The sequence below is a fragment of the Gordionus sp. m RMFG-2023 genome, chromosome 3 (genome assembly GCF_954871325.1).
Source record: "Gordionus sp. m RMFG-2023 chromosome 3, tfGorSpeb1-WG-v2, whole genome shotgun sequence".
Classification (NCBI taxonomy): Eukaryota; Metazoa; Nematomorpha; class Gordioida; order Chordodea; family Parachordodidae; genus Gordionus; species Gordionus sp. m RMFG-2023.
Genome location: NC_088777.1, coordinates 36,473,083 through 36,483,291, shown reverse-complemented (window position 1 = coordinate 36,483,291; position 10,209 = coordinate 36,473,083).

Below are 10,209 nucleotides of genomic sequence, written 5' to 3'. Positions count from 1 at the left end.
ATTTTTTAATTTTTATTATTTATATACTCAATAAAAAATTTAATCTTGCTAGATGAGGGTTTTTGTTATCATGGAAACAGATTTTGTTTGGACTTATTAAGAATAAGTCTTTTAAAATTGGCTTCAAGAAATTACCAATTATTTTAGGAAGAGCTTCACAGGTTCCATCAATAAGATACCAAAAATTTATATCCAAATCAAATTTAGATTTAAGATAATGGATAAGATCTGCTGGATCCTTTCGTCAGAATCTATGACATATGAGCTGAATAAAGGAGTTTTAATGTTACAGTATGAGGAATTTTAAGTAAACAGGAAATTTGGGATAAAAACAATTTATGAAATGTTCACGAAATTTGCTATTGAAAGCATTTTTAAAGTCTACTTTGATAATAGTTCTATTAGAAAGAGGATTTTGGATATAATACAAATGGCATGTAAAGCTATTTTGTCTTATCCCTTAGCATCAAATCCTAATTGATACGTATACATAATAAGTTAAGACCCGACCCTGGATTTTGACTCTTGGCAATTATCTTTGATAATAATCTTCTAAATAGCCCATTACAATGGGGTGGATACCTCCACAATGTGTGAGATAATCAGGTTTGCCCCCATAATTGATTCGAATCTATGATGCAAGTCTTTTTTTTAAAGAGTAAGGTTTTAAAAGTATTTAAATGATTCTTTGGAATGAATGTAGATTTTATACGAAGTGAGGAGGCAAAAACCATCGTGTCTGGATGTGAAAAATTTCTTAAAATTTTTTTATTCCATATTTTACATAATATATTTGGCCTTTTCTTTAAAAATTTATTGAAATCTTGGAAGAATGAATACAGATAATCTATTCCTCTCATTTGACTATTCTGAATCATTCATCTTATGAAGGTAAAATTTATTATATATCCATAAGGAGAAAATTCTGATTCCCCGTCATTCTTGACGGGTTATCAGCTAGTAAATAAATAAAGAGCCAAACCAACCAATCAAACAATTTTAAAAGTTGGGAGGGCGGGTTAAAGAAATTTTTTTAGATAAATGAGTGGTGGACGTGTGGGTAATTTAATAAAAACCAAGGGTAGGTGGGCGGGCTTTAGGGTTATAACCCACCTATTGCTGACATCTAATCTTAAGTATCAGAGTATGTGTGATAAGAGATAAATAATATATAAAAGTGGGCCAAGAATTGTGATAAATTTCAGATATAAAATAATATGTCACCAAAGGAACGCAATTCGTTTCTTCTAGAGGTAACGATTAAAGGTAACGCGTTTCTTATTTTTGAGTAATGGCAATGCAAAATGTTACTCGTTACTTTAAATTTTTTCTCAAAAAATATTAAAAAAAGAAAAACATATATTATTGTACTATAAAATTACTTTTATTTTTTAATATAAATAATTTAAGCCGAGTTTTTAATTCATATCAACCACCATTCCTTCATTTTTATTTTAAATTCTCGTTGTTAAATTTTGAGTCGAATTATAATCTAACTAATATTCAATCAAAATTCAAAGTAAATGTTAATAATAATATTATTAATCTATTTTATAATTTATTTTAAGAATATAATGTCCATAGTACTTACTTCTTCAGATGAAGATGATTTAACCCTTCCCTGCCGCAATTTGAAACATATTTTACACCAATAAAGAAAATTAAGGGTACAAAGTCTACACTTTGTAAATGTTAATTATGTCCCAACGCAAATATTTCAACCTCAATGTCCAGCAGTTCAAACTTAAAAAAGCATATGAATGTAAAAAGAGGAATTCATATATTATTATTTTAAACAATATTTTAATAATAGAATATTAAATCAAGGGTCTTATAAAATAACCATTAAAAGAAATATTCTTTCATAATAGTTTGAAAAGCTTAATCATGAAATTAAAATATAAGAAATTAAATTATAGTATAGTATAGGGCTTGAAACCAACATTAAAAATCCAAGATTAACAAAATATTGGTATTGGTTCAAAATATTATATTAGGTTTTATTTCTTGTTTTAATATTGCTATTGGTTTATCTTCAAATTGTTTATAATTTCTGGCGTGGTAATGAATGAATGAATTTAAAGAATAAAATAGTGATTTTAGAAATCTTTGTTGAAATAAATATGTATTTTTAATAAATATATTTATGGAACAAAACTATGAAGCAATATTGTTTTAGAGAACTGAACATAGATATTTTTCCTGATTCTTTTTTAAATGATAATTCTCTGAAAAAGATAAGAAATTAAAAAATTATCTTTGGCAATCATAATTTCAATTGTTAATATATTCCATGACAATAAGCCTACTGAGGAATTAAAAATTCAATTAAATTTTCAAAAGATTTATCTTCAATTATTGAAAAAGCGAAGGTATTTTTAATAAAAAATTAAGAATTAATAATATTTTAATTATTACTGTACATTCCTCAAAATGAAAGAGATTAATGAACATTTGAATAGTAATAAAAAAATTAAAGCCAATCAACTCCCACTTATTGAGATGCAGAATCCATCTACATAAAAGATAAAAATAGCACAATCAGCTGTTAAAATTAGTTTTTAATTTTGTAATTGAAGAATTACAAACATTTTCAATTGTGGAAAGCACTGCATGTATTAATATTATCGATAAATTGCAGCCAACTAAAAATGTGATGTATAGGCCAATCCTTATATTAAAAATTAAAAAAGTATATGACACCATGGCAAAGAAATTAGTGGATTTATTTTGTATCCCCAAAATTGTCTGCACAACTGTGTATTCTTAGTCAGCTTATTATTGATATATAAAATATATATTATATAGATTGATAATATTGTCTTTTAAAAATTCTTATTTAGGGATGACGGCACACTGCAACCAAACACTCTTGAGTGTTCCAGCTTGCTTAGCTTGTAAAAGGCTAATAAAAAAGTACATTTGATTATCTAGCAAAAATAATCTTTGAAATTTTTACCACATATAAGATACAAAATAAATTGACCATTTTTCTCAATCTTCACCTTCAACTCTCCAAAAACGACCTTACCCACGCCATCGGTATTCGTCTAAATTGCTCAATCACCCACCCTCATATATCTGTTCAGGTTGTAACTCGCCTGTTGACACGAATGGAAGACATAGTTTACATTGTGGCTCCGGCAATGGTCGATTCACCAGACAAAGGCTATTCAATCATCCAACATGCCTTGAAATCAGTACAAATCCCTTCCATACTAGAACCTCAGGGTCTTTTCAGATCTGATAAAAAACGACCTGACGGGATCACTATAATTCCGTGGAGAAGAGACCAATTATTGGTATAGGACTATTCATATATTGACCCCCTTGCCCCTTCTAAACAACATCATTGACCAGGAGGAACAGCTTAAAACATCGAAAAACACAGAAATTACTAATGACCATTGTTTTGTTCTAATCATTTCAACCACACTTGCCACCTTCGGCAAAATTGCCTTAACTTTTTTCAAAAATTTAGGATCTCAAATCAGCAATCACTCAAAAGAACCTCTAGCGGAGTTTTTTCTTCGACAAAGGCTTGCCATAGCAATACTTAAAGCCAATTACATCTGCTTCAATGGTATTCTACTAGCCAAGGAGCTATCACCCTTTCTACTTCTTATTTTTTTCCTCGCTTTATACAATCCCCGGTCTTCATTGTTATTTTTAAAATTTTTCTTACATATTCCCTTTGTCCCATTTTAATATAGACTTTATTTATATGTTCATATATTTATTATCTGTTATTATATTAAAACAGATTTTATTTTTGATATATAAAAAAATAAATTATTATTAATAAATAAAATTGAAGATAATTTTGTATTTTTAAAATCTTAACTCATTTTTTAAAAACAATAATTATTTTAAATTTTCATTTTGCAATTGTGTTGTTAAAAATTTATTAAAAATATCCTTTAGCTCAGGATAGTGGAACCTTTTTAAAAATTTTGATCAATCCAAATTGCTGTTGTTCCTAGGTAACATCCTAGTTTCCTAGAATCTCTATAAGAAATTTCTTTTAAATTATTGTTTCTTTCTACCTTATATGTTTTTTAAAATATATTATAGTTTTTTTTATTGTTTTAAATAGTTTACATGTTTTTATATATTAATAATATGGAAGGAAAATTATTATCAAAAAAGGATGACCAACCCAAAATCTGAAAAACTGATATTCTTAACTTTTCTATCAATAAGAATAGCGAATTCGAGTTATTTCATCCTAATTTCCCAAAAAATTTATTGGTAATTTATAGTGTTGTAAACGAACGCGTTCAAAATGAACGCGTTCGTCAACGCAGTTCGTTTTTTGAAAAAAAGGTGATGAACGGCGTTCCTTTTTTTTTGACGAACTTTGAACGTGAACGCGTTCCTTTTCTTTGATGAACGCGTTCAATTTTACGTTCGTTCAATTATAAAAACACTTTTTATTTTTATTTATTTGAAAAATTAATATTAATCAGCATTTTTTAACAAAAAAGTCTTATATTTTTATTTATTTGAAAAATTAATATTTAATCCAATTTTTTAACAAAAAAGTCTTATATTTTTTAATCAGCTGTTTTTACTTTTTCCTTTTTCATATTGCAACTAACGTACCATAGTGCTACTGCTAGAGAAGATAAGATTAAAGTTTATTAATTTGAATATTTTATATTTTAATTTAATAGATTAGCATTTGCATGGATATAAATATTTCATCATCAGATTCTGAAAATCAAAATTCAATATTAGATGAATTAGAATTACCATGGCCCAAATATCAAAAATATTTCACTGTTTTAAAATCAATTCCGAGATATCCTTTTTTTTTGACGAGGAAGAAGAGGGCAGATTGGAGGATGATAACATAGCTCAATTTTTTGAAACAATGGATAAAACATTAAATGTTTTTAATAAATTCCCCCTTTTAAAAGAATTGTTTATCAAGTATAACACCGCAATCCCTTCATCTGCCCCTGTTGAGCGAGTTTTTAGTATAGCCAACGCTGTATTAACTGACAAGCGTTCATGCCTATCAGATGAAAATTTTGAAAAGCAATTATTATTAAAAATTAATAAGAAAATTTTTTTTATAAATTTATTTTTTTATCGCTCTATTATATTGTATTTATAATTATATTATCAAAATAAAACTATTATTTTTTATCATGGCTAATATATTTTGTTGAAAAATATAAGGCATTTATTTATATTAAATTAAATTTAAAAAAAAATTTATCATAAAATTTTGAACGTTTTTTTTGAATTTGAACGTGAACGCGTTTTTGTCAATGAACGTTGAACGCGTTCGATTTTTTTAAAAATGTTTACAGCATTGGTAATTTATAATTTTAATGGAATTTTTTTTTATTTTCACAAGCAAAAAACCGAATTAAAGGTAATAATTTAGGATGATGAATTGAAAAATACAAGCGAAAAATGGGAATTTTTATATACATAGATTTGATAAAAATTACAAAGATTTTCTTAAATGGGCAAATTCATCTTAAATTTGGTTATAGCAAGTGCAGAGCGGAGATTCTCAGCCTTAAAAAAGAATAAACTTATTGTGATAACAGGATGAGTCAAAATCGATTCTAAATTTTTCGTTGATTTTAATTGAAAAAAAAAATCAAAAATAACTTTTATAATTCAATGTATAAACATTTTACTCGTAAACAGAGACTAATTCTAGATATATATATATCTTAATATTTTTTATATGGCTTCACTAATACAAAAAAAATTAATTGATTCCCTAATATTAAATTTTACGCTTCGTTATTGGATTCTGATAGGATTTATTAAATGATGCATGAATTCATTAAACAAACATTACCAGGCTAATTAAATAATTATAAATGATTTAAAAATTATGATATATTTATGAATTTAAATTAATCACAACAAAAACTCATCTTTAAATTTCAATTACGCGCAACCAGAAAACTATATATCATTTATAACATTTTTTTTACTTAACGGACTTTTCCTCTTTTCAAATGTTTTTTATTTTTATTGGGGCCCTTTAATTTTTAAATTGACCCTTTTACATTTTTGATCAAACTATTTTTTTTGTGAACGGATATTTTTTGATCGAACTTTTCCCATTTTGATAGGATCTTTTTTTTGAATGAGCAACCCTGTTTATTAAATTAATTTCATACGGATTAGATCAAATTCGAAATTATGATTTATTTTGCATCGGTCCTAATACTAAAATCTATACTAATAAAAAATGAAGTGCACTTAAATCTATATTTTATAAATATAAATTGATTACCATAATATCAAAATTTATTCTTCCATCCAATGTCAAATCTGAAGATTTTATTTTATTCCTATCTGATTCCAGAAGGATAAATAAAGAAGAATAATCAAGAATTGATATCGATTAATCTAATAGAATTGTGAAGAAATAGTTACTATAAAAGAACTACTATATAAAATCGATATTTATATATTTAAATAATTAAATATTAATTATATTCCAGGATTCACGTTTTTAAAATATTTTTCTGTTAATGGTTAAGAATAAAATTGGCTCTACTAGTAATTTAACTTATCTAATTAAAACTTATTATACTACGAATTTTTTAAATATAGTCTCATAAAATTATTTTATTTATGATTTAAATAATAAATTTATTTATATAAATAATAAAATATAGTGTATATTTATGAATTATTCCTATTTGGGATTGCCCAAATGTTTGGAATTCGAATATGAACCATTAGCATATATCTCAATGATAATATATATAAAAGTGACACCTTTTATATTAATTATAGGCATTATAGGAAACGGATTAGGTCTTATAGTTTCATGTATAGACTCAAATTATTCGTATACAGTAAGCCGGAAAAAATATAAAAGAGGTAAAAAGGTTGATAGCATCTTAATGAAAACTTTCTACATAGTTAATATAATAAATTGTACATTAATGATACTATGGCCTGTACTTGATTCATATGTATTCTATTTTGGAAAAAAATTATGGTTAAATGAAATTTGGCACAAATATGTCATTCATTGTCACATTCCTTTATTCAAAACATTTTTGGTATATAGCTTTTTGATATATTTATTGTTCGCTATAAACCAATTTATAGCAATAACATATCCTTTTAAATACAAAGTCTACTGCAATGCGAGAACAGCAAAATGGGGTTTAATATTTTGTTTTTTTTATTCCACAATTTGCTCCATGCCACTTGCGATTTGGTATCAATTAACAGTTATTTATTGCTTACGAAAAATTAATCATTTTTCTTATTCACCAGATAAATTATATATGAGAAAACTTTTTATTCCAGAAAAGATATGGCAACAAAATATATGGGCATGTTATCAAATATCAAGAGAGTTTATGGGCAAAATTATCCCATTTTTCGTGATAATTTTTTTGAACTATTATGTTATTAAAAAAAAGAAGAAATTTGTTAATAGCATGAAAATAGAAATCATGAGATCCAAAAATTGTAATGTAAAACTCATAAATGTTATAGATAAGAGCAAATCATTAGTTGATCCGTATTTGAAAGTTAAATCTAAATTAGTTTTTAATTCTAATTGTAACAACGTACCTAGTGACCAAGGAAATTCCAGAGATAATTTAACAAAGATGGAATTTAGAAAACAAGAAATTAAAAGGAACTTAATGATGATTATACTATTCATGATTCAATTCACGTGTTTTATGTTGCCCAGTTCAATATATCATATTATTGCAGTCGTTAATAGTCCACTTAGGTGGGAAGTTTTAAACACAACCTGGTCAATTTCTTACTTTTTAGAATATTTATTCGTGAGCGTAACTTTTTATGTGAATCTTCTATTTAATAAACATTATAGAATATATGTATTCCGAGTTATTAACCCTTATATATCAAATATCCAAATAATATTAAGAAATTTTTCAAATGATTTAGCAAACAATAATATTATGAATTTATTATATAACACATGTAATTTTGGAACATATTTTTGATCCAAACATAAATAAATCTCAAATTATAAGAAATTCGATAAGCCTGATTTAATTTATAATTATCATAAATATATTAAAGTAGTAATAAAATTACTATTTTTTTAAAAAAAATTAATATAATTTATGTAGTTCTGTGGGCTTGTACATAAATTGGCAGTGGAACTTTCAAAAAAATCTTTAGTCGGACAAACCGATTTTGCTAGTCTAAAAATTTGGATTGCATTATTAGCGTGCTGTACATTTTGTTATAAATTTTGAACATGAATAAAATACTATAAGTTTCTAAAACAAATGGTAGGATTATTACTAAATCGAAATCTAGAAGCTCTAATGGCCTTATCCCATTAGATCAGTAGAACTCATAGGCTCGTTGTCATATTTTTTTAGGCCTCTACATAACAATATAATGTTCAAGAAATTTTGAATGTAAAATTTATAATTGAGTTTATAAAAATTGAATTAAATCGAACTTATTTTTATTAAAAAATTGTATTGCAGCTAATATCTTGGGTTCAAAATTTTGAAAAAATGAATAACCGTTATTGACAAATATATAATAATATAGTAAATAAAATATTAACTATATAAAGTTCTGCATAGGAGTTTTGGTCAAGATTTTTAAGGATATTTTATTTCAGGATAATATTTATTCGACCTGCTAAATATTTTTATATAAGTTTCCAGCCTGGTCAGTAATAATTATTTATGATGGGCCGAAAATAGTTATTCCCGGCCTCTAAAAAACCTTAAAAAATTTTTTTGGCCCAGCTAAGACCTTAGATATTGTGGTTGTTTGTCTCGTAAAATTCTGTGCCCGGTCCGTTAATTTTTTTTATAAAATAATCATAAATTTATACCTGCTAAAAATAATATTGAAATTGTGGCCCGAAAGTTTAAGATTCTCAAAATTGATAGAATATACTATAATTAACTTAATATATAAAAAAAAGCAATTCGATTCTCGGGTAAAATAAAGAATTCAATCAATGAACCAACTATGATAATCAAAAATTAATAAGACTATTGAAATAGGAAATTGATTTATAGCAATCCAAACTAAACTAATAATGTGTTATATTCAGGGGCATTGAACGTAACTTGGAGAAAATTATTGAACACTATCGGAACGGAAAAGGTTATTCAGTAATGTTCCGAATATATTAAATATTTATAATGGCTCATTCATAAATATGTTTTTCCTATTTCCAGTTTGCTTCACATAATAATATTATTTAATCATAATTATGTAATTTTAATTTATAATTCCTGGATTAGCCTTTAATCAGAATTATGAAATTATATTAAATTAAAGCTTTTAATATGCCAAATAAAGCTTTTATTTTTTTAAAAATTTATCATTTTTCAAAAGAGGATAAAACTAAAAATATAATGATAATATTAAATTTATTAATTATTCAATCAGAAAATTTTATATTACAATTTAATTAAACAATATCTAATGTTAGTACAGTACTTATACTAAAATTATTTGTTAAATAAGATTTGATTTTATTGGAAATGTGAGAATTTTATTTTTTTGAAATAACCAGTAATTTTTTTTGTTTTTATCTATTAATTTTTTATAATTTTGCGGGAAAGCATTAAAATGATTTTCCTGATTTGTTTTAAACTTATATATGTAGTGCAGCCAGTTAAACCCATTCGAATTTATCTAAGTTTTTATCACTATACATGTGCATAAATTTTTACTAAATGATTTAGAAGAATTTATATTTTTAATAAATATTGGTTACTTTTTAATTTTTTTAATTTTATTTTGCAGAGACCTGCTTATATGAGAATCATAAAGAATTTATTATAATATACAATATATTTTATTGGTTTTCCATGATTTATTTATATATAATATACTTATATTTATTCAAGAAAATATATTAAAAAAGATTATTTACAAAAATAAATGTTAAAAAATAGTTATAAACTATAAAAATAATTTATATTAATTAGAAATATTATGGGACGTATAGTTTGTTATATGAAACTTTGGACATAATTCCTATTTGATAATAAGCCGGAGATTTTTCAAAGAATCATATAGCATTTTTAATCTATTATTATTACGGTAATAATGTAATTATCGAGACTAACTTTTTTTTAACCAAGCAAAATTTATAAGTCAAAAAAGGAATACTAATCAACTTTAAACATACGATTTTATGAAAAAGAAATTAAACGGATTAAAATCCTATATAGAATTTCTTGCATAATT